At 38.7% G+C, this 26,302-nt stretch overlaps 1 long non-coding RNA gene across 3 annotated transcripts in view; it reads left to right on the forward strand.

Annotated features, from left to right (window-relative positions):
• LOC120594273 (uncharacterized) overlaps positions 1–26,302 on the forward strand; it is a 60,105-nt gene that overhangs the window by 16,725 nt on the left and 17,078 nt on the right. Inside the window, exon 5 of one of the 3 annotated variants that reach the window (XR_005650533.1) lies at positions 120–13,751. The exons of 1 other annotated variant lie outside the window; for it this stretch is intronic. This is a non-coding gene — a long non-coding RNA (uncharacterized LOC120594273). Of the gene's footprint in view, positions 1–119; positions 13,752–26,302 lie in introns of those variants that run through there. One more of the 3 variants, XR_005650534.1, reaches the window with a different exon arrangement.

Raw genomic sequence — 26,302 nt, forward strand, 5'->3', positions numbered from 1 at the left:
GTGGCGGTGAGGGAGACAGGGCTGAGGGATGGAGGGAGGGTGTTGTTCCAGGAGCTGGGGTACTGGAAGATCAGGAACTGTAAGGTGAGGAAATGGCTTCTTAATGGACATGTCTCCAGAGATCCAGGGAGAAGCTCTGGAAGGACAATTTTCATGGATGGATGATCTGATGACCACATTCTTCTAACGGCCCCCTAAATATGACCTTCTCCTTGGGGTTCTCTCACAGGTGATGCTGCCACCACCACCAGCAGTCTTAGAGCTCTTGTAAATGAACCTAAGCCAGTGTGGCTGCTCGGTCATCACCAAGTTCTTTGGTTAATGTATGGAAATACTTAACATTCAGAGACCTATGAGACCTGTATGGATCTCCTCCCCCATAACCAGGTGGGATATCACTGTAAAAACAAGTCACCTAAATTCTGCCAAACGTACAATGACTTAAAGTGAACAGTCACCAAAGAGGCAACCTGTGCCTGTGAGTTTAGCGACCTTACTGGCAACTCCTTAAGCTTTTCGACAAGCACCTGGCCCCAAAGGTTTAATCCAAAGTGGACTCAGCACTATTCTGAAGACAGGCAAGCATGCTTTTTGGTCAGATCAGGCCCCATTGTCCTTTATGAAGGAAACAAGACACCAAGTCATATGGCATGCTGTGCCTACATGTTAGGCTGCTGGGTAGGCTGGATTCCTATTTTCTCATTTATGCAAGAGCTGTGAGGCTCATGCAGTCTTTCTGGCCCATCATATATCTCGAACACCACTCATTTCACAAATGAGAAATCATTTCTAACACCCCCTTAAGTTAATATAAAAGCCCCAGGGCAGATTCAAATGGCCATGTTTATATAGCTACCCTGGAATGTGGATTACTGATTCGAGCCCTTCAGTGTTCACTAACTGCCCCTGGGGTGTACATTTTTACTCCCAGATTTATCAATTCCTATGCTCTTCTACCCCCAGGAATCCCCATAAATGATATTATAAACATCATTCATGGAAATAAAATAACTCAGTAAAATCCCTGCCACTCAGAGTAAAACAGTGTGCAGGTTATTAAGCCACTGTTTCTCAATTCCAAACTCTGTGATGCTGGGGCAGGGAGTCTGCAAACATTTCTGCTTTGCCAGTTGTCCCTGTTAGCTTCCGCCTGGAGGGGTACTGGAAAGAGACGGCTAGGCCAGAGAAAGAGAAGGGACTATTGTTTCCTGTGTCCAGCACCAAGCAGCAACTACACTTTATCAGCAGCAGAGGGATCCAGCACCAATCCATTCTGCTTTTCAAGTTGTTTTTAGCACTCTTGGAACTAGCCTCATCATGTTCTCAGAGGTGTGGGTCCCAGTTCCATGAAGTCATATTTTTAGGCTTCTGAGGCACCAGCAACCAGCCAAGTAACAACTCCCTCAGAGGTCTGGGTCCCAGCTCCTTGGGTTCCATCCTCCGAGCTTCCGGGCTCTGGAAACTGACTTCTTTCTTTTGTTTCTACAGCCCTAGGGTTGGTAGCTGCTTCTTGCAGTTACTATCTTAGTGTTACCCCAGTGTTCCCCTTTTGCTTTTCTGACCCTCTAACACCTGATTTACTAAATCACTATATTAAATTTTCTCTGTTAAAGTAACTGGTTTGGCTTCTATTTTCCAGAATGGATGCTAAATGATACAGTCAGGATCGAAAATTAAGTACAGAAGCAGAAAAACTTATTCTAAGAGCTTTACAAAAAAAAATTCAAACCAAAAGATTAGTTTACAAGGAAAAGACTAGTAGAACATGATTATCTTTGGATAGCCCAAGATCTAAAATGTCAGTATGGCAGGTCCATATCAGATTATTAGAAGATTTTCCAAAATCTAGTTAGCAGAATGATCTGACAGCAGGTATTGGGGAAGTAGGCACTAAGTGCCTAGGAGTTACACACAGTGTGCTAGCTAGTCTCCAAAGATGGCCTTGATAATTCCTTCCCTCTTTCTGCACACGTCACTCTTTACATCAAGGGTAGAACTTATTTCCCTTTCCTGTGAATCTGTGCTGGCCTTATGACTGGCTTGAGGCTGACATTCTAAGAATTCTGAGCCCAGTCATTAAGAGGACTAGCAGCCTGATTCTTGTTCTCAGATTGCTCATTTTTGAGACACTTCCTCTCATAACCCAGTCATCATGCTATGAGAAGCCCTAACTATATGGAAATGGCACATAAAGCAGAACTGAGGTATGCAGGTCAACAGCCCCAGCTGAGATCCCAGTGGACAGCTAGCATTCACTGCCAGCCACGTGAGTGAGCCATATTGAATGTTTCAGATTAGTTGGGCCCCCAGATGACTGCCGTCCCAGCTCACATCATGTGAATCAGGAGAAACACCCAGCTGAGCTCAGACAACCAAGGGACTGATGAAAGACAATGAAATGGTGGTTTAAGCTCCTAGGTTTTGAAGTGTGTTTTATACAACAAGAGAGAACCAAAACAGACAGGAAGCCCAGTTCTCAGACACTGGGAGGCTAAGATCACTGATAAAAAACTTGTTGACATGGTTACTAAGGTTGGTCGAAACCATCCCAGCAGTAGTATTTGTACCTTTACCAGATAATTCCTTTTTAAGCTAGCACAGCAGGGTGAAAATTTGATTACATCAGCTGCTACCAGAGGGTCTAAAATCCTTTGATAGGCTGCTTGGGAGATGGAAGATGAAGCATTTGGACATTGATTGGAAGGAGACAATAAAAATATAGGCAGAATCGCCTACCTAGAAATGGATAGGAATTGCTGGAATGAGTGAAGACAGGAAAGAGGAGAATGAGAATTAGAGAGTAAAATAGCAAGCGAGCAAGTAAGCAAGGTATAGGGTGAGAGTGAGGCTGAGAATGAGAGTAGGCAGGTGTACAGGCAAGAGGGCAGGAGGCCAGACTCTTGGGTAATTTCCCAGTGGTGGGAGGGTGGAGGACTTGTAGAACAAGGTCATCCAGTACTTTGCATTTGTATAAACTTATACATTTTTGGAAGGTATTCTGTTGAAATTGACATGGAAATGAGACCACAGATTCAAAAATTTTTGAAATAGAAACATTTGACATTTACTGAAAAATATTCATGTGAGAAGAAAGGAGAAGAGCAGCTACAAGACCAAGCCAGATATAAATTTGCCTCAGTTCTTAACACATCGGTTTTACCATTTCTCTTATTTATGAGTGTAATCTAAGATGCCTCACCCTGTCCTCCCATCTATTTCCAGAAATTGTGTTGGAATCCACAAGGAATGGGAGACTCTTTTATTCATAAACAAATGTATACTTTGAAAAGAAATTCAAGTATACATTTTGAAAACAAAAGGAGTCAAAGGAAATAGAATGAGTATTCATCTGGAAAAAGTCAGGTGACTATTTAAAAAGAAAGAATTACAGTGTTCACTCAGAAGAATAGAAGGATTAAATGTTGAGGGAACAAACCATTATGGATCTATTTTGTTGGGTTTTTAAATTTTAGGACACATGACTTAGTTCTTTTGCTTTTGGGATAGCTGTTTTCCCTCAACTAGATGAAGGATGAGGGGCCGCATTTCCCACTTGGACAGAGATAAGACAACAGAATAGGAAATATGTGAGTGTGACTCAGCAAGAGCTGGAAATCTTCTCAAGAAGTGGTCAGGAAATTATGAGCTCCTAGGAATTTGCAAGCATTTGGGGACAGCACTGATATTCTCACAAAGTTTGGGGAGGCCTGAGCTTACTTAGCTCCTTCAAAGCCAAAGAACAGAAATAGGTGACAATTATAAGGGAGAATTAGACCCTAGTGTGCTATGGGCAACCATTGTATGTAATGAATTAACTCTTTTCTGTGCATCTAGATCAGTACTTGTTATCAATTCTCCCTGAGAGGATTGAGAAGTCACTTTAATCACCTTCTGTGTTCTTGGGTTCAGACATAGAACCCCAGTTGAGATGTCAGGCTTTTTATGGCCCAAATAAAGTATTTTCTGATAAAATCAAAAGATTTTTAGAGTTTTTGGAGAGAAACTTTGGTGGTGTACTCCAGTCCTTGGCGGGTATGAGGGTCCCTATTCTAGCCATCAGGAACTTCTGTTCTCCAAGGTGGAAGGCACCTTGAGTCATGGAATCCAGTCCCCTTATTTTCCTGATTGTGAAAATAAAGATCAGAGAGGTGAAATGATTTGTTCAAGGTCAAGAGTTGGTTAAACATCAGAACAGGAAGGAAAGCCCTGTTTTTTTACTCTAAGCCTAGGGCTCTTCTGAGAAATAATTCCGTGTACTTGTGTTACCATTCCCCCAAATATTCCCTTTTTCATCTCCCTTCAGTACTCTTCCCCTGTGATTCATGATCTCTCTTTTCCTTTTGCCTCAACATATGAGCAGAACTATGCTAGACATGTTGTATAAGAAATACCCTTTGCTGGCTGTAAACTACTGAAGTGTTTGAGTTGTTTGTTACTACAGGCTAACTTAGCCTATCTGACTATTACAGTTTTCTTCTACCTTATGTAAGCAGGCCATCTTGCAAGTGGGGGGGGTGGGGGGGAATTTCTTATCCACTGTTCTGCCTGGAAACTACATTTCTATTGTAAGCTATTAATTTGGAATGCTGCTACTATTAATTTCCTATGAGTCTGGGTTGCCTGAAACAGTGTCTGAATGGATCTGATCACCCCAAATAACTAGAACATCAGAGCCAAGAGTTTAGAAAAGAGACAGTGACCTTGAGGCCTTCCCTGACCATCCCTTCCTCCACTAGAGGATAAGCAAGGGTAAAAGGTGAGACAATGAGGAGAAGGGGCCAGGCCAAAAAAGGGACATGGGGGATTGCAGGTAGGCAAAATTTCCTGACTGCATATTTTTGTGTAGGGCCAATCTTGAGAATTAGCTCTGTACCTGAGCCTTAGAAGGTTCTATCTTACCTGGTACCATCCCATGTGGCCCACTTTCTCATGGGAGGCCATTCCTTATATCTAATCGGGGGCAATAGGAAATTTTAAGATGGCTTTTGGACTATATCCTAAATATTAAATTTTGTCTCAATCTTAGCAGTCCAAAACGAAGTCTTCATTCTATATTGCTCATTTTTTCATCATCAAGTTTTTAATGATCAAAGAGGTTGAATTAGGGTAGTCATTGGTCATTATTTATCACATTATGTCATTAATATCACTCATGTGTGTCATTGAAGTGAATCAGCTTAAAGTGAGGTAACAATGGCCTCAGCACTGGATTATGTTATTAGAGAGTCACCCTTTGGCTGAAAATATTATATACCTGCCCTATGATTCACGCATCATCTAGAAGCAAATACCAAATATCCAACTTAGGTGAAACATTATTTTTGAACTTTTAGAATGTTGGCATTCCCCTTGACAGAGGCCAAGTTAGCTCAAGGTGTTGCCAAAGTCAGAGGGTGATTCACTTTCATCATTACAACTTCAAAACATCAGGTCATTAAACATTCCTTATATTTTAGCCCTAATTTTATATATTTTCTAAAGTGATGAGTAACCTTTAAAAGGAGCCCTGAACAAAACATATATACATATGTAAAAGGCCTTCTTAAAATAAATTTTATATTTGGTGCTTCACAGACAAAAAAGGCACAAAGCAATTAAAACAGGAGCAAAATTTGTGTTTCAAAATTGGTGCTTCATGACTCCGACAGTTAAGACAAGAGCTATTTTATGTCAGCATTAGGCAGGCAGCCATAAAATCTCTCTGAAGTAACTGTGTGTTTTGTTTATGTATTTTAAAAAGTTCACAAAAGCTCCATTATGTAGGAATGTTAAGTATAACCCAAGTGACAACTCCATGCTAACATACATCTGATCTTGCCTGGCCCAGAGCAGTTGCACAAATATTTGGATTAGATGCTCTTCATTTAGGGTTCATATTAACACAGCGTGCCACTGTCCAGATGGAGTGGTCCTCACTGCCTAGTGGGTGCCATGACAACCTACCACCAAAGCACTGGTTAAAGGCACCAGGCCCTGGGGGCCAATGACTGAATGAATGACAGTGCCCAGCATTCTTTCATTATCCATGTGCTTCCTACTGCCTCCATGAGCTGCATTTTTGCAATGTTTGGTTCAAAGCACTGCAAATTTTACTTGAATAAGAGGCAGTGTCGTGGTTAAGAGCATGGCTTCTGGCTGCCCAGCTTTACATCCTGGCTCTGCAATTTACTAGCTCTGTGACCTTGAGCAAGTTCCTTAAGACAAAAGCTATTTTATGTCTGTGCCTCAGTTTTCTCATCTATAAAGTGGCTGTGGTGATAACAGTACCTACTCGCAGGATTCTTATGACTGTTAAATAAGTTTGGGCATAAAAATGGCATAGAACATGTTTCTGGTGCACAGTAAATGTTATATGTGTTAGCTGTCACTACTGGCTCTGGTTACAGTTGCTGTGATTTGGAATTGTATCAGTCAGGAGAGGGTCCATCTGGTTTTTCGGGATACTCAGTTGCCAAGACACCTAGAAAGCCTATCACAGCAACTACTTTGGGGCCCTGGACTCCTAAGAGCACCTGAGGAGGTCAGGATCTTAGGGGGCAGTTTCACTAAACTTTGTCACTGAGTAAGGCTTGGGCAGCCCCAGCATGGCAATGCCTCCTCTCATCTAAGTGCAGCCAGGCCTTGCAGTTCCTGACATCCGTGCAAAGATGGACAGTGAACTCATGGCAGCAGCCGAGCTCCTGGGAGGGCATAATGATGGACCTTGCCACTATTGCTTGTATAAGAGAGCATTTCGTGCACACGGTTTCAGGTTAAGAAGATTGTTCCAAAAACATGTCTGTGTTAAAGACCTTCAACCGAAGGTTTAGTCTCATACAGACCCTGAGCCACCTGGGCAAGAGTATTAGAAGCCCCATCCTCACTAGGAAATGAGTGTCTGGAATGGGTCTGGCTGCCCGAGCCTGGTGTCTGGGATGCTTGGTGGGGAGACCTTGAGCCTTAGCATATGCCATCAAGCTGTAGCCTCCTTGCCATGCTGTGGCAGATGCTATTGGCTGTCTATCCTACCACCATTCCTCTTTTTCCTTTGCCTACCTTATATTGTAGAAGTACAAAGTGAAATACTACGTGTTCTTGTGTAGTCATGTGACACTGCTCTGTCCAATGAGACATAAGGAGAATTCTTCTGAGAAATATTTTCCCCTACTTTCTGCCTTTGGGGTCAGTTAAGTAAAGATACGATGCTTATAGCTGTGGCAATCATTCGTGACCATTAGCTAGCAAGTCCAAGGGCAAAGAAGCCAACATGCTGAAGAATGATAGAAGGGAAGGATGAAAAAGACCTGAAATCTCAGTACCCTTGTTGAGCTGCTAAACGAATCCTGGGACTGCTTATCTCCGAACTCTTTATTAAGTAAACAACAATGCTCATAGGTTTAAGCCACTGTAAGCTGTTTTTCTGTTAAGCCAGAAGCATTGCTAAATGATACCTTACTTCTCACCCCATGTATCTAGTTTGTGTACCTGAACTGTTGTCTTTCTCCACATTTGTAAACCCTTTGGCCAGGAATCAGGCCCTTGTTTGACCAAGCTTAGCTGCCTAGCCTTCTAGGCTCTTGCATTTCTCTCTCTCCAAGGTGCTGGAGTTGACTATGTTCAACCACTGGCTGAGACCCACAGATGCCCCACAGATGCAGAATCTGGCCAGAGATTCTTACCATGGTGTCCCATTCACTGAATTGAACCCCTTTTGTATTGATGTCCTTCCAGACCCAAGGCTTCCCTAATATTTGGAACATTGTGATTTGAACTACAGGCTACCCAAAGCAAGGTCCCTTAGTCCCAGGCCTACCCAATTCTGCTTTACTCATGCCTCCATAATAGGCCTTCCACTGAGGCGGTATCCCAGTGTGATTGGCAGCTGGGCGCACCCTGGCTGGGACCAACACAGCCTGGAAGGTTAAAGTTCAGGAACAAGGTCATCTCACTCCTAAAGATTTTGAGTTCTAGGTGCTTAATCCCTCACTTCTCAGATTTTCTCATGCTGCTGACTTGTCATTTTGACCTTGGCCAAGAAACCTGATACTAATCCCTGCATTGCATCTGTTCAGAATGGTATTTTAGAAAAGAGGCGTGGATTTTAAGAGTTAGCGGGGTTTGGCTCTAGTCCTACCTCTCCCACAAACAAAGCAAAGTAGGCTGCAGCTATTCCTCTCTGGGCTTCCATTTTCTGTCCACAGAATGGACTATCTAGCAATTGCCTGACACTGCCATTTACATATTTTAGGAAGTGTATTTTAAACTTAGAAATACAAAAAATATTATAGCATACACCTTAAAGAAATTATTTAGAACATTGAGAGATATTTCTCATGAAGCCTTTTTAATTTTGAGGTTTGGGAAGTATAATGGAAATATCACTTGAGCCAGTCTTAAATTTTTTTAAAAAATCCCATTAATTTCTCCCTAGGGTTTTCTAACACACCAGAAATAAATTACAGAAAGGAGAAAATAAAGCACTAAACAGTAATTCTGCTCAGCTGTAAACCTTGCTTTTCATGTGAATTAAGTCTTTGATCCCTAAAAATCCATTTTGTTCCTGGACGAATTCCAGAGACGCTGTTCTCTTGGGGAAGCAATGGTGCCAGGGACAGAATGGCTGTTCTGAGACCAGGTTTCTCCTACAATTGTGCTGATCCAAGAAAGAAGCTTGAGGAATGGGGGTAGGGCGGGGGATGAGCTCAGTGTTTCCACTTCCTAGCACATGCAAGGCGCCCTCCCCACTTTTCAATTTACTCTGCTGCTTCTCTCTGCCATGTTAACAAACGCTGTCTCTGACTCTTTTCCTTATGAGTATATTTGTCTTTGTAACCTTTCAAGGCCGTGGCAGTCCTGCTGATTAAACTCTGCTGGAAATGGCAAGGCCTTTAGTGTATAGTCAGTTCTATCCTTATGTTAGCTCATCTGTTTTTCACATCTGAGCGTTTCTATGTGCCAGCTGCTGTCCACAGATGTACTGAGAGGTGAAGTGTTTGCCAGGCACCAAAAGAAGAAAGCTTATTGGGGTAACTCAGACTGTGCTGGTAATAGACACTTTAACAGTTTTTTAAATTGTGGTAAAATGTACATATTTGTCATGTGTATCATTTGTAAGTGTGCAATTCAGTGGCATTAATTACATTCACAATGCTGTGTACCCATCACCACTATCTATACCCCAAACCTTTTCATCATCCTCAATATACCAATTAAACAATGGTTCCTCACTCCTTCCTCCCTCACCCCAGCCCATGGTAACCTCTATTCTGCTTTCTATCTGTATGAATTTTCCTATTCTAGATACTTCATATAAGTGGAATCATATAATATTTGTCCTTTTGTGTCTGACTTCTTGCACTTAGCATAATGTTTTCAAGGTTTATCCATGCTGTAGCATGTGTCAGAACTTCATACCTTTTAATGACTGAATAATATTCCATCGTGTGGCTACACCACATTTGTTTATCCATTCCTTTGTCAATGGACACCTGAGTTGTTCCCACCTTTTGCCTTTTCTGAAAAGTGCTTCTATGAACATTCATGTACAGAGATCTGTTTGTGTTCCTGCTTTCAGTTCTTCTGGATATATATCTGGAGTAGGACTGCTGAGTCATATGGTTTGTACATGTGGACGTGGTATCAGTAATACCAACACAGGCAGAAGGGGTTTGCAAAGACAGTACACACAGCCACATCTGGAGGGCTGAGTCAAGGATCAGAACCAAGTGCAAGGAAAAGAATGGGTTGGAAGGGATGGACTATGTAGTTCTTCTGTAAGATGCTACAATTCAGTCAGGCCCATGGTGAAGGCAGAACCAGGGGCTTGGAGGTGGGGAACTGTCTCTTTGTTGAAGGACTTGCAGGAGTTCTAGGGAGTGGCAAGCTGAGCGGACGGATAGGGAGACTGAGAAGCCAGACAGGTGAGAGGCAGAGGGTCAAATTGCAGCCATGCAGTAAAGAAGCCAAGTCCATAAGAACCACATGGCAGAATAGATTAGAGATCAGAGGCCAAACTAGCCGTCCAGGAAGCAATAGAACCCTGGCAACTAACAAGCCTTGATCCTTTGGGCATTCCTCCCAAGCTGGAAAGCCTCTTGTATCCCTCCTGCTGATACAGGGAGAAAACCCTGATGCTGTTGGTTTGTGAAGGAGAATATGTAGATAAGGGCTAATATTGACTCAAGCCTGCCTATAAGAAAGGATCTCTGAAGCAATTCCCTTCTGGAGACTAAAATTAGCAGCTAAAGGCTCAAGATGATCCACCATCCTAGACTCTGATATGAGCAACTATTAGAAAACAGCACAGTTGTATTCTATGTGGCATACAAGGGTAGGCATATTGCATGTTAACTGAGCAAAGTTATTCTGTTAGGGGACCAAGAAACACACATATTAAACTCTAAGTGATGGCTAATTCCCAACTACTTGGCTTAAAAATAACTGCAGAGGCCATTCCAGGTCACTGTGGTCAGTAATTCCATGAGGGCACAAACAAGGTGGCATCCTAATCCCTCTGTCCTACAGCTTGCCGGGAAGGGAGTTTGTACCTCATCTCCAGGTTTATCCCTCGAGCAGGGGCAACGATATAAAAGGTCATCTAGTGAAGACAGCTGTGAGAACAGCTGCCTGGGACAAAGCCAGGGTAGGTGAGCTCTCAGCCCAGAACTGCACAGCTATCCACATTTGGGCTCACAGAACAAAGCTGCACAATTCTTGGATGGTAGAAAACCTGCTTGGCTGGAAGCTTCTCTCCTCTGCCACATCCCAGCCAAAGAATTGCACCAGTGCTACCAGAAAGCACACAAACGCTGCTTTGAATTCGTATGATGATGCATTCCCCAAGTGGGGAGAATCCACATTATAAGAGGATTTAGATCATGCTCCTTTCCTCAAGCATTCTAAAGTAGGCCTCAATAGTAATAGGCCCAACTGTAGTCATTCTGACACTCTGAGAAAGCCTCGTGCTTTCTGGATGCCAACGTGTTTATATATGCCAGCCCCTTCCTCTGGTGGGGACCCATACCCTCACTGTTTGTGCCAATCTGAGTTTCTCCAGGCTGAGTTGCCTTTGATGAAATCTTTCCTGAGATAGCTTGCTGCTCTGATGGGCCTCTCCCTCTTCCAAAAACCTAGAGTCACTTTCCATATTCTGTTTTATTTGTGTAACTTAAAATCCCCTTTATTCTATGGTAAACTTCTTGAGGTCATCTTTGTTCTTCATTTTCCATTTCTCCAGTGCGTCTTGCACTGAAGAGGCATGTAATAGATATTTACAGAGATAATTAATGAGTAACCTCATGAATATAGAAGCAAATTATATTTAGTACAACTGTTTGGAATCTCTATTCCATAAAGTGTTGCCAGTATATTTGGGGGACATATTCCTAAGTGTTTCACTGACTTAAGTTCCCAGTGTTTCAATATATCTATTTTTTTCTGTCTTTTTCTTAGCAGAAAGAGCACCATCTGCTACGTGGTATTACTTAACTAATTAATTAAGTGATTAATTAGGTTCTAAATGCCTCTGTAGCTCCTCCTCCTTCAGAATGGCTAACTCCCATTCCATTAGTTCTCCATTTTCTGCCTTAGTTTTCTTGGCAGCAAAATAGGTCAGTATGTTACCTCACCAGGTTGCTGTTGTGAGAACAAAATTATACAGTGATGTGGAAATGTTTGGAAAAGTGACTGGTGCCAGGCATAATGATACTGGACTAGGAACTTTTCAAACCACTGTGTAGAATTACACTTTTGACTGTATGGGAGAAGACAGCACCGCAGAACAAGTTATTAGCCATAACGAGCTCTGGGGAGATCAGGTGCCATGAGAGTCTAGTGAAGAACAGGCAGAGAACAGGACTTAGGACATTTCCTCCATTAATCATGGTACCCAGAACAAAGCTCTCCTGTGTATCCACTTAATCAAAACGGCCTACCTTCCCTCCAAAGCAGCCAATACTTAAAACACACAGTGCATTATTTCAAAGTCACAGGAGTTACCTTCCAGAACAAGACAGCCTATTAAAAAATGAATAATGTGCATTTCTTCCTGGAAAGAACAAATCAATACCCCTCAGTGGGCCCATCACCACACACCAGCTCTGTGCAGTAGTTTGCCTTTATCTGGAAGGAGGGGATAGAGAGGACAGCTTTTCCTTCCCCTCCCTCTGGCTCACCCATTTTGCTCCAGTGGAAGCAGTTCACATCTTCTCTCCCCTCAGAGGCTGAGTCTGAAGTAAAAGAAATTTAGCTCTCTCGAATAGTATATTATACATTTTTGTTATGCTGGACCCTCTGGGGGCAAATAATGTCTTCAAAACCCCATGTAGACTTTAGGTTTAGATTACTCAGAGAAGTACAGATGTCTGCTTTCTATATTCAACTACAATCCCTTGACAGTTCAATTCAGTTAAAGAGATATTTATTTTTAGGTTAATATATTTTAGCCTCTATACTATGCAGCAGACACTGTGCTAAGCACTTCTTATGAATTATGTCATTTAATTCTCTCATTTTATAAACAAGGAGATTGACATCAGAGAGTTTAAGTCATATGCCTAATACCACACAGCTATAAGTGGTAGAGCCGGGTTTTGAACACAGGTCTGTGTGGCTCTAGAGTCCTTGCTTTTAATGACTATGCTATACTGGTGGTTTGTTGTGTGGGAAGCATGGTATTAAGTGCTAGGGACATAGGAATGAATCAGATTTGCTTCTTGCCCCAGAATGTGAAAGAATGGTGTATTGTTGTGCCTATCTTACCTAACTGTAATTTAGAGTTTACTAGATATCATAACTCACTGTGAGGTGGAAACTGAAGAGCCACAGAGCTTAAAGTCTTGCCCAAAATAGCGTTAGTAAGTGACAGAATAGGGATTCAAACCCAGGAAATCTGACTTCACATCCCACATACCTTAGTACTATGCTACATTTCCTGCCACAAATATTTGTAAACAGATATTCCTCCCAAGGAGTGATAACTTCTTTAACAAAGGTGAATAAATGTATAGTGTAACGTAAGCATTGCTTGGGGCGAGGAGTCAGGGACACCAGATTTGGGGTTTAAATGCTGCCACCAAGGGCGGCCCGCAAGAGCAGGAAGGTGTATCTGTTTTTATCACAGACAGCTCCTCACTTCTGTGCCCCATTCAAAGTGACCCAATAGCCCAGACATTGCAGAAAAGTCTCCCCAGAGCAGTGGTGTGGTTTGTCATTTCTTGTTTTTTCTTTTTATTGAAGTTTTACTTATGTACAGTAAAGCGCTCTAATCTTAAGTGTACAACTTGATGAATTTTTACATAGGTATGTAAACACAGCAGAATATAGATAATTTCCATAGCCCCAGAAGGTTCCTTCATGACTTTCCCAGTAAATACCTATACCCTTTGCCTGAGATAATCAGTATTCTGATCTCTATCACCTCTTTTGGTTGGTTTTGCCAGTTCTTGAATTTCACATATATAGAATCACACAATATGCGTTCTTTTGTGTCCAGGACCTTTTTTGCTCAACAAAATGTCTCTAAGACTCCAACATGTGACTGAATGTAGCAAAAGTCAGTTCTTTTCATGGCTATCTCATTTCCATTGTATGAATATACTTTAATTTACTCGTCCATTTTAATGTTCATGGCTATTTGAGTTGTTTCTAGTTTGGGGATATTATGAATAAAAGTACTGTGAGCATTCTTTTAAATGTCTTTTGGTGGACATACTCTCTCATTTCACTTGAGTATATACTGACTGGAGCTGTCAAACCAAAAGATACAAGCGCGCGCGCGCGCGCGCACACACACACACACACACCCACACACACACACACTTAGCTTTAGTAGGTATGGGGTATGGCCAAACTATTTCTATTTTCCAAAGTGATTGCATCTGTTTATACCCTTACTAGCAGTGTTTGAAAGTTCCAGTTACTCCACAATCTAACCAATATTTGATATGGTTCAATCTGACCAGTTTTTTTAAAATTTTGAAATAATTATAGAAACCACAGTCAAGATACAGAACTGTTCCATTACCACAAAGATTTCCTTCATGCCATCCTTTTATATTTCTACCTACCATTCTCTCTACACCATCCATAACTCTTGGCAATTACTAATTTATTCTTTATCTCTATACTTTTGTTATTTTGAGAATGTTACATAAATGGAATCATACAGTCTGTGATCTTTTCAGATGGTCTTTTTCATTCAGCATAGTGCTCTTGAGATTCATCCAGTTGTTGTATCAATAATTCATTCCTTAGTTGTTGAGTAGTATTCCATGGTGTGGATGTACCACAACCATTCACCTCTTATAAAACATTTTGGTTGTTTTCAGTTTTTAGCTACTACAAATAAAGCCACTATGAAAAATCAAGTACAGGTTTTGTGTGGTCATACATTTTCATTTCTCTCTGACAAATGCCCAGGAGTGAAGACTGCTGGAATCATATGGTAAGTGTATGTTTAGTTTTTAAAGAAACTGGGAATCTATCTTCCAGTGGGGCTGTACCATTTTACATTCCCACCAGCAGTGTATGAGAGATGCATTTTTTCTACATCCTTGAGAGAAGTTGGTGCTGTCACTATTTTTTTATTTTCTGTTTGTTCTGTTTTTTATTTTCTTCCTGTGGGTTACTTGAACATTCTTTAGAATTCTATGTTGATTTACTTGTGTTTTTTATGTGACTTGTTTTTTTTTTATTTGTGTTTATTTGATTTATCGTGTTTCTGAATGTATCTCTGAATAAATTTTAAAATGATTTCTCTAATTACTATATTACAAATATATATATCTTATCATGGTCTACTAGTATCAATCCTTTATCAGCCTGAGTGAAGTTTAGAAATCATATTTCACTTTATGTCCCTTTATCCTCTACCATTTAGATTATAATTGTCTTAAAGATTTCCTCTGTATACATTGAGAACTACTCCATGACACTAGTATAATTTTTGCTTGAACTATCAAGCATAATTTATAAAACTCAGAAGGAGGATGGTCTTTTATACTTAGCCATATTTTGATAATTTCCATTATTCTTTCTTCTTCCCCTATGTTCCAAGATTTCTTTCTTTTATCATTTCCTTTCTGTTTAGAGAATTTCCTTTTAGCCATTATTTTAGCATAGGTCTGCTAGTAACAGATTCTCTTATTTTTCCTTCATTTGAGAATGTCTTTATTTCCTCCTTTATTCTCGAAGTTTCCTTTCACTGGATGTAGAATTCTGGGTTGGCAGTTCTTTTTTTTCTTTAGCACTGGAGAAATCTTATGCTGCTTCCTTCTGACCTCCCTAGTTTCTTATGAGAAATCTGTCATTCAAATTATCTCCCCCCTATAGGTAACGTGTCATTTTTCTCTCACTGCTTTCAAGAATTTTCCTTTGTCGTTTATTTTCGGAAGTTTGGTTATGACGTATACTTGTGTGAAATGCCTTAGGTTTATCCCATTTGGGATTTACTTAGCTACTTGAATCTGTTTGTGTTTCTTGCCAAATTTGGAAATGTTTTAGCCATCATTTCTTCAAATACTTTCTAAACATGACCCTCCTGCTCTCATTTTGGGATTCTGATGACACAGATGTTAGATTATTTGTTTTAGTCCCACAGGTCACTGAAATTGTTCATTTATTTATTTTTTTAGTCCAATTTCTCTCTTGTTCAGATTAGGTAATTTTTATTGTTCTATCTTCCAGTTGACCAATTCTCTTGTCCATCCTTTACATCCTGCTGTTGAGCTCATCCATTGAATTTTTAATTTTTCACTTCTAAATTTCCCATTTGATTCTTCTTTATATCTTCTCTTACTTTGGTGAGAGGTTCTAATCTTCATTCATTTCAAGCATGTTCATAATTGCTCATCGAAGCATTTTTATGATGAATGCTTTAAAATCCTTGTCAGATAATTCTAACACCCTTGTCATCTCAGTGATGGTGTTTGTTGATTGTCTTTTCTCATTTGAGTTTTTCCAAGTTCTTGGTGTGAGAAATGATTTTCAGTTGAAACTTGGACATGTTTGGTATTATGTTATGAGATGCTGGATCTGATTTAAAGCTTCTGTTTCAGCTGGTCTCTTTTGACGTCACTCTAGCAGGGAGGAGGGAGGGGTGCTGCCTTGTTACTGCTAGGTAGAAATAGAAATCTAGGTTCTCCCTTGGGCTCTGTTGACACCTAGTTGGGGAGGACTCCTTAGACTGCTGGGATAAGGTAGGAGTTCAGCTTCCTCCTGTACTGGGCCTCTGCCAACACCACCCTGGCTGGGAGAAACAAGGGTATCTCTTTACCATTCCTCACATAGCTTCCACTGGCACTGTGGGTGGGAGGCCTCATTACCACTGGGTGGTGGTGAAGGTTTTGACTCTCTCCTAGGCCCCCTCCGACATCACTCCAATAGTGCCTTATGACTGCCAAGTAGGACTAGAAGTCCAGGTTTCCCCCCATAGTGTCCACTGACACCAGGAGGTGGGTGAGCCTTGTTACCACCTGGTGGAGATGAAAGTCCTGGCTCCTCACCTGGCCTTGTTGGATAAACCCTGCTGGGTGGCTTTCAGTGCCTTGTTACAGCTTGGTGAGTGTGGAAGTGTGGGTTTCCCACTTGGCTCCTGCTGATGAAGATGGGGGTGGAGGCTGCAGTGTTGTTTATGATGTTTAGCTGGAATAGAATGGTTATTGTCTTAAAGTTTTCTGTTTGGCTAGGTTGTCCCTTTTGTAATTCTTTGGCTAGTGAGGGTACGCTTTTCTTGAGGCTTTTTCCTGTTTGTGCCCATTGGAGTTCCTAGTTTGCCAGTTTTTCTAGTACTCAAACTGTGATATTTGAAGTGAAAACAAAAAGCAAAACAAAACAAAACAAAATGAAACAAAAAACAAACCAGATTACAACACGGATGGACCTAGAGGGTATTATGATAAGTAAAATAAGTCAGATAAAGACAAATACCATTGTGATGTCACTCAGATGTGGAATCTAAAAAAATAAAAATAAAAATAAATGAACAAACAAAACAGAAACAAACTCAAAGATACAGAAAACATTTGAGGGTTGCCAGATGGGAGGAGGGTTGGTTGAAAAAGGGGAAGGGATTAAGATGTGTAAATTTCCAGTTATAAAAATAGTCATGGGGCATTTCTCCCAAGAACACATATAAATGGCCAACAAATATATGAAAAGATGCTCAACATGGCTAGCTATTAGGAAAATGCAAATCAAAATCACAGTGAGATACCATCTCACACCTGTTAGAATAGCTATAATCAACAGGACAGGTAATAACAAATGTTGGAGAGGAAACGGAGAAAAAGGAACCCTCATACACTGCTGGTGGGACTGCAGATTGGTACAGCCACTATGGAAAACACTATGGAGGTTCCTCAAAAAACTAAGAATTAATCTACCATATGATCCAGCAATCCCTCTACTGGGTATTTACCCCGAAGACTTGAAAACTCATATCCAAAAAGAAATATTCACACTGATGTTCATAACAACATTATTCGCATTGGCCAGGATGTGGAAGCGACCAGTGTATCCTACGATAGATAATTGGATAAAGAAAATGTGGTACATTTACACAATGGAATATTACTCAGCTATAAGAAGAGATGAAATACTGCCATTTGCGACAACATGGATGGATCTCGACATACTCATGCTAAGCGAAATAAGCCAGACAGAAAAAGTTGAAAATCATATATCACTTATATGTGGGATATAAACCTAAAAGCAACAAACAAATATGACAAACAGAGACTCATGGACATGGACAATAGACTAGTGGTTACCAGAGGGGAGGGGGGCAGGAGGGAGGTAGATGGAGTAAAAGGGGTCAAATATGTGGTGACAGAAAGAAATATAACTGTGGGCAGTGAACATACAGTGCAACATATATATGACTTACTGTTAAATTGTACACTTGAAACTTACTGGATTTTGTTAACCAATGTCACCATAATAAATTAAAAAAATAAAACAATAAAAATTAAAAATAGTCATGAGGATGTGAAGTACAGCATAGGGAATATAGTCAATAATATTATAATAACTATGTATGGTGTCAGATGGGTACTATTTTTATCAGGGTGATCACTTTTTAGTTGTATAAATGTCTAATCACTATGTCGTACACCTGAAACTAATATAACGTATGCCAGCTGTAATGGAAAAAAAAATTATTGAAAAAAAAAGGTAAAACCAGAAATGCATCACCATGTTGTCCTTCAGACCCTAGGGTCTCTAACTTGTCTGCCTTCTTTTCTCTACCTTTCCGAGTCTTATATTTGTTTTATATATAATGTCCAGGGTTTTTAGCTGTATTTAGTGGGTGAAATAGGGAAAAGTACACTGACTCCATATTTCTGAAAGCAGAATCCCTTTTTAAACAGTGGTTTTTAAATGCTGCTTCATGGGATTGTGTGGTTCTGGAGTGTTACTTCAGAGCTGCCATGGTGAAGAAAAGAGGTGGCCAACGGGGATGTCGATTGATCATTAATACTCTGGGAGCCCCTACTATGATGTGACAGAGCAGCTTCACTTTTGTTAATTTTATATTTTGGGGTTCTAAGATCTCGGAGACAAAAATTTCTGCTGCTTAAAAGAAACTGGAAACCATTGCCATAATGTATTGAAATTTCCTCAAATTCGAACATTTTGGTTTCCAAACTATGTCTCTCTTACTGCCTTTCACACCTAAAAGAAGTGCAAAAATCTTTTGTTAAAACCACGTGTCTTTGTTTTTAATTTGGGCAACATGGTAGCCATAACCATATGCCATGAAAGCAGAGTCTAGGAAGGTCCCAGATATTTGCACACCGATGTTTTGTTGTTTTTTTTCAGCTAGTGGGACAGGGGAGAGGATTCAACTTCTAGGGTCTAAATGCCTAGACTGAGCCTTAACTAAGTCCTAGTTGTGTGAACTTATATAAGTGATAACTTCTCAGACTCTCCATGTCCTCACCTGAAAACAGGCTCTGATTCATCTGCTAACTAGTTAAATGCTAGTGGGCCATATAAAAGATACTCATTTAAAGGGCTGGCAGTGCTGTCTAATACGCCACATGCGGCTGTTGAGCATTTGAAGTATGACTAGTGACACTGAGGAATTCAATTTTATTTGAATTAAAATTTAATAAGCGATACTTGACTCAGTTATTGGAAAACTTTGTTGTATATTTGAAACAACCTGAATATGAGTATTTTGGAACACTTTGAGTATGGAATAACTGTAAATGTTATGAAATCTAAACACAAGTAAAACATTTCTGATGAAAATTTTATGTATGAGTTGCAATGTGCTCTAAGTATAAAATACACCGGATTTTGAAGACAGTATAAAAGAAAATGTAACATTAATAAATTTTTATATTTACTACAGGTTGAAGTGATATTTTAGATATATTGGATTAAATAAAATTTATTATTAAAATTAATTTCACTCAGTTCTTTTTATTTTTTAATGTGGTACGAGAAAATTTTAAATCAAGTAAGTGGCTTATATCATATTTTGGACAGTGCTGCTCTAGAGTGACATATAAAGTCGGTAAATTAACATCACATGCTTTTTGATGATACTGAGTGACTCTGTTAATTTTATCTGCTTAAACTGTTCAAATATATTTTCTTAAACAATTGTGCATTGATACAATAGGTAAGATTTTGCCTGAAAGTTAGCTGACTGAAGTTATAAGATATAAGCTCCTCTCATTATTAATGGGAATGCAAATTGATGTAATCCTTACCAGATGGCCATTCATTCATTCATTCAAGTAGTTTTTGAGCTTCAGCTAGGTACCAGAAGCTAGACTGTGTCTGCACACACAGAGGCAAGTAGATATGAGTAGGGAACATCTGTGTTAGGTGTGCAAATATCTGGGACTTTACTGAACACTTTGCTTTCATGGCATATGGTTAAGGCTACCAGGTTTCCCAAACTAAAAACATAGACACATGTTCTTGACTGAAGATTTTTATACTTCTTTCAGACATGAAAGACAGTGAATGAGATATAGATTAGAAGCCAAAATGTTGGAATTTACTGACTACTTGGGAAGTCAGTCATTTGAAAAATAATTACAAGAAGAGTCATTTTGTTGTACTTGTGGTAGGTTCTACAAAATAAAAAAAAATATCCTTTTAAAATAAATATGCCATTTGCATAGAAACTTCCCTCCTAGGAATTTCCCATCCTAGAGAAATAATCATGGATGTACCCAAATGTATGTACAGGAATGCTCCCTGAAGTATTAAAACAGCAAAAATACCTAGAAACAACTCAAATGGTCAACAATTTGAGATTGGCTGTCTAAATTAACCATTTGATGAAACACTATACAGCCATAAAAATCATGTTGAGAAAGACTTTGAATGACTTTAAAATGTGAACACAAAAGCAATATATGTATGTACTATGATCCTGATTAAATAAAACATACAAACGCCTAGAAAGGTACAGGAGCAATCTTCACCAACATGTTAATAGTGTTTATTTCTCTAGTGGGACTATGAGTGATTTTTCTTTTTCATTGGCCTTTGTGAAATTTCTACATTTCGTTTACAATGAACATCCATTAGTTTACTATCCAGAAAAAAGACAAATATAACTTTTTTTAAAAAAACTGAGGCGATTGAATCAAGCTGCATATCGTTTCATAATTGCGTTTAATTAGGACAACAGACAGGAAATGGAAAATGGAAGTCCTATAGGATTTAATAGTTAATTTTAAGAAGTTAGGCCATATTCATTTTATATTCATTGCTTGTTTGGAACACTTAACATTAAAGCAAAACGAAAGTTAAGATAAATCAAAAAGATAGCAACCTCAGCAACCTCAGTGGAACAGGAAATTATTATTTCTTCTGTGCTTGGGTTTGTTAGAATGAGCCAGATTTCTCTGCACCATTTGCTTTTTCCAGAGCCACATTTTATAAATTCAGGTGCTTCACAAATTCACAATAAAAGTATTTAATCAAAGCTGAGCTTTGTTGCATTTCAAAGAGCAAAGGTCCCTTTCAACAAAAGGGAGATTATTTGGGGTTTATAAATAGACTGCAAAAACAAGAAACAGTCTCCATTTGTCCCCACCCCTGATACCACTTGGTTCATCCTGTGAGACTAGGATTTTGGTTCTCCCCCATTTTACCTCTTACTTGGGCTACTCCTTTCATTGTCCAAGCAAAAAACTGCTAAGTCCTGTCTAGAATAGAGATTTCGCCATACCATAATTTCTGAATGCAACTGCCCTGAGGACTTTGTCTTAAGCAATAATCCTGCTTTCTTCCCTCAGATAAAAATACTTGTGTTTAAGCAGTGACTTAAAGGAGATTGGTAACAGTTAAAGAGTGCCAGTCGGGGAAAGAGTGCCGAAGGAATCAGGGAAAGAGAACTTAGAATAGGATCAAACCAAACCAGCTTTCCTAACTGCTGTTTTAAGAGCATGATATGCATACCTAATTGCATGTCCCATGCCCTGGGGTAGAGCGATAACTATGGTACAGAAAAACTGACCAAATAGCCAACCTCCAGAGATTTTAAGGACATAGTCAGAAAGTGGGGCCTGGGATCAGCAAGAAAAGGTTACGAGGTCCTGGACAAACAAAAGCATACCAATAACAACAACTACTACATTAATTGAATGCCTACTTTGAGTCAGACACTGGCCTAGGTGTTTTAAATAAATTATTTTATTTGGAAATTTATTCTCAAAACTCTTATAAAGTGGGTCTTATTTTACTCATTTACAAATGAAGAAACTGAGGCTCAGAAAGACTATTAATTAATAGTACTGCTACTACAATGACTTGCTGGTTACTTTTATTGAGCAATTGCTATGTACTGGGCACATGGTCTATATTTCTTATCTCATTTAATCCTGATAACAATTCAATGAAGTAGGCCCAGAACATACACCTCGTAACCCAAGATTCACATCCAGGTGTGTTTGACTTCAAAGTCTAACTCTTTCCATCGCATCACACAGTGTCATTCACTACTAATTATCTCTAAAATAGTAATGTAATGATATAAATGAAGAATAACTGAAGAATAAAAGATAACTTGATTTTTCTTCTAGTTCTAAATTTGATGTAGATTTCTTTTGGGGGGATACTAATATGTTATATATGACACTTATTTTGTCCTCTTCTTTGAGGAGATAAAATTTTGGGGACTTGCATTTGTTGCAATGCTTATTTCCATCCCATTCATTAAAGTAAGAACACTTGGCTCATTCAATGATGATCCATCCTTGGGGCCGATCCTCAATCTATTCCCATCCCGAGTCTCCCTGCCAACCCAACCCTCAACAAACATTGACTAATGTTATTATTTTCCTTAAAAGCTTGTCCAAAATAGAAAATTATTTTCTACCCTAAATCAAAACAACAGAGATCAGGATGAATAAGAGTCATCTAATCTATTGGATTTGTCCTCAGTGAGGTAAAAGTAACTCCCAACCCCAGCCATATGTTCTCCTCCATACATTTGTTCTGTTCATTTCTCTTGCAGATCTCGTAGATCAAATACTTATAAAAAATTGTTTTGACAGGGCATTCTAAGCTTAAACAATGAGATTTGCTATAGCAAGATAGTAGTGAAAGTTCAGCATACATAGAGACAAATTGAGACAAAAATGACTGAAAAGGGGAGGATTCAAAGATCTAAATTCGCAATGAATAATGGAAATAAGGCACGCACAAAAGAAAATGGTTGATGGTAAATATAAATATATATATATATATATATAGGCACGCACAAAAGAAAATGGTTGATGGTAAATATATATATATTTATATATAATGATAAATATATATTTAATAAATATATATATTTATATATAAATATATATATTTATTTATATTTACCATCAACCATTTTCTTTTGTGCGTGACTTATTTCCATTATATATGTTATATATATATATATATATATATATATATATATATATATCCTTTACGTATTTGTAATGGTAACCACACGCCAAAGATTCAGAACTGAAGTATATTACATAAAACAAGAAGTACTAGACGGAAAACCCACAAAACCTAACCAAAAACAAACAAACAAACAAACAAAAAAACCCACATAAGGACAAGGAAGCAATGGAAACGCCGAGCTACCAGAAAGCAAAAGATAAAATGGCTATGAGAAGATCTCAAATTTCAATAATCACCCTAAATGTAAATGGTCCGAACACACCAATAAAAAGGTACAGAATTGCAGATTGGATCAAAAAACAAAACCCAATCATATACTGCCTCCAGGAGATATCTCAGTTCCAAAGACAAATATAGACTCAAAGTGAAAGGGTGAAAAATAATATTTCAAGCAAATGGCATTCAAAGAAAAGCAGGAGTAGCGGTACTAATATCGGATGAAATAGACTTCAGAATAAAAACGATAAAGAAATATACTGAGGGACACTTCATAATGATAAAGGGAATCATGCACCAAGAATTCATAACACTTCTTAATATCTATCAAGGAGCCCTGAAATATGTAAAGCAATTACTAACAGAGCTAAAAGGAGAAACACCAAAATACTATCGTAGTAGGAGACCTAAATACTCCACTGTCAGATATGGGCAGATCATTCAAACAGAAATCAATAAGGAAATAACATCCTTAAATGACACATTAGACCAACTGGGCATAATTGACATTTGCAGAGCCTTTCACCCCAAAACAACTGCTTATACGTTCTTCTCTAGTATACATGGAACATTCTCAAGGATTGACCACATGCTGGGACACCAAGAGAGCCTCAAAAAATCGTACCAACAATATTCTCTAATCATAATGCTTTGAAACTATAGATCAATTGCAAAAAGCAAGAAGAACCACAAATACATGGAGATTAAACAACATGCTACTGAAGAATAACTGGGTCAGAAAAGAAATAAAAAGAGAGATCAAGAGATACATAGAAACGATGATGATGATACAACATATCAAAACTTTTGGAACAGGGCAAAAATGGTAATTAAGAGAAAAGTTTATATCATTACAGGCCTATCTCAAAAAACAAGAATGAATCCAAATAAACAACCTAACATTTCATCTTAAAAAACTAGAAAAGGAAGAACAAACGAAGCCTAAAGTCAGCAGAAGGAAAGAAACAATCAAAATTAGAGCAGAAATAAATGAAATTGAAAACAAAAAAACAATAGAAAAAATAAATGCAACGAAGAGTTGGTTCTTTGAGAAGGTTAATAAAATTGACAAACCCATGGCTAGACTCACTAAAGAAAAAAGAAAAAAGAAACAAAATCAGGGATGAAAGAGGGGAAATTATGACAGACACTGCAGAAATACAAAGGATCATACAAGAATACTATGAAAAAATACATAACACCAAATTTAATAACCTAGAAGAAATGGACCAGTACTTAGAAAAATACAACCTTCCTAGACTGAATCAAGAACTGGAAAATCTAAATAGACCGATCAGCAGTATGGAAATTGAAACAATCATCAAAAACCTACTAAAAAGTAAAAGTCCAGGACCACATGGCTTCACCAGTGAATTCTATCAAATATTCAAAGAAGATTTAATACCTATTCTCCTCAAACTCTTCCAAAGAATACTTCCCAATTCATTTTATGAAGCCAATATTACCCTGATACCAAAACCTGGTAAAGATAACACAAAAAAGAAAACTACAGACCACTATCTCTCATGAACACAGATGCAAAAATCCTAAATAAGATACTAGAGAACTGAATACAACAACGTATTGAAAAGATTATATACACCATGAACAAGTGGGCTTCATCCCAAAGGCACAGGGATCGTTCAACATATGCAAATCGATTAATGTGATACACCATATAAACAAATTAAAAAATAAGAATCATATGATCATATCAATAGATGCAGAAAAAGCCTTCAACAAGATGCAGCATCCATTTATGATCAAAACATTTAACAAAATCGGTATAGAAGGAAAGTACCTTAATGTAATAAAGCCCATATATGACAAACCCTCACCCAACATTATACTTTATGATGAAAAACTAAAAACCTTCCCTCTAAGATCACGAACAAGGCAAGGCTGTCCACTATCGCCACTCTTATTCAATATAACATTGGAGGTCCTAGCGAGTTCAATCAGGCAAAAGAAAGATGTAAAGGCATCCAAATAGGTAACAAGTCAAACTGTCACTATTTGTGGATGACATGATTCTCTATATAGAAAACGCTAAGGACTCCACAAGAACACTACTAGAAACAATAAGCAAATACAGTAAAGTTTCTGGATATAAAACCAATGTTCAAAAATGCATGGCGTTCCTATACTCTAATAATGAAGTGTCAGAAAAAGAAGTGGAAAAAATAATACCTTTTGCAATTGCACCAAAAAGAATAAAATACTTAGGAATAAGTCTAACAAAACATGTGAAAGACCTATATAATGAAAACTATAAGACCCTATTAAATCAAAGAAGATACATAGAAATGGAAAGATATTCCATGTTCTTGGATTGGAAGAATCAACATAGTTAAAATGACCTCATTACCTAAAGCATTATACAGATTTAATGCAACAGGGTAAAGAGACAACCATCCGAATGGGAAAATATATTTGCAAGCAACACCTCCGATAAGGGCCTAATATCCAAAATATACAAAGTTCTCATACAACTCAATAACAACAAAAAAAACCCAAATGATCCAATCAAAAAATGGGCAGAGGACCTGAACAGACACTTCTCCCCAGAGGACATACAAATGGCCAACAAACATATGAAAAGATGCTCAACATCACTAGCTATTAGGGAAATGCAAATCAAAACCACAATGAGATACCATCTCACACCTGTTAGAATAGCTATAATCAACAGGACAAGTAATAACATGTTGGAGAGGATGCAGAGAAAAAGGAAGCCTCATACACTGCTGGTGGGACTGCAGATTGGTACAGCCACTATGGAAAACAGTACAGAGGTTCCTTGAAAAACTAAGAATTGATCTACCATATGATCCAGCAATCCCTCTACTGGGTATTTGCCCCAAAGACTTGAAAACTCATATCCAAAAAGATATATTCACACTGATATTCATAGCAACATTATTCACATTGGCCAGGATGTGGAAGCAACCAGTGTATCCTACGATAGATAATTGGATAAAGAAAATGTGGTACATTTACACAATGGAATATTACTCAGCTATAAGAAGAGATGAAATACTGCCATTTGCGACAACATGGATGGATCTCGACATACTCATGCTAAGCGAAATAAGCCAGACAGAAAAAGTTGAAAATCACATATCACTTATATGTGGGATATAAACCTAAAAGCAACAAACAAATATGACAAACAGAGACTCATGGACATGGA

This window comes from Pteropus medius, unplaced genomic scaffold, assembly GCF_902729225.1.
Source record: "Pteropus medius unplaced genomic scaffold, Ma_sr-lr_union100, whole genome shotgun sequence".
Taxonomy (NCBI): domain Eukaryota; kingdom Metazoa; phylum Chordata; class Mammalia; order Chiroptera; family Pteropodidae; genus Pteropus; species Pteropus medius.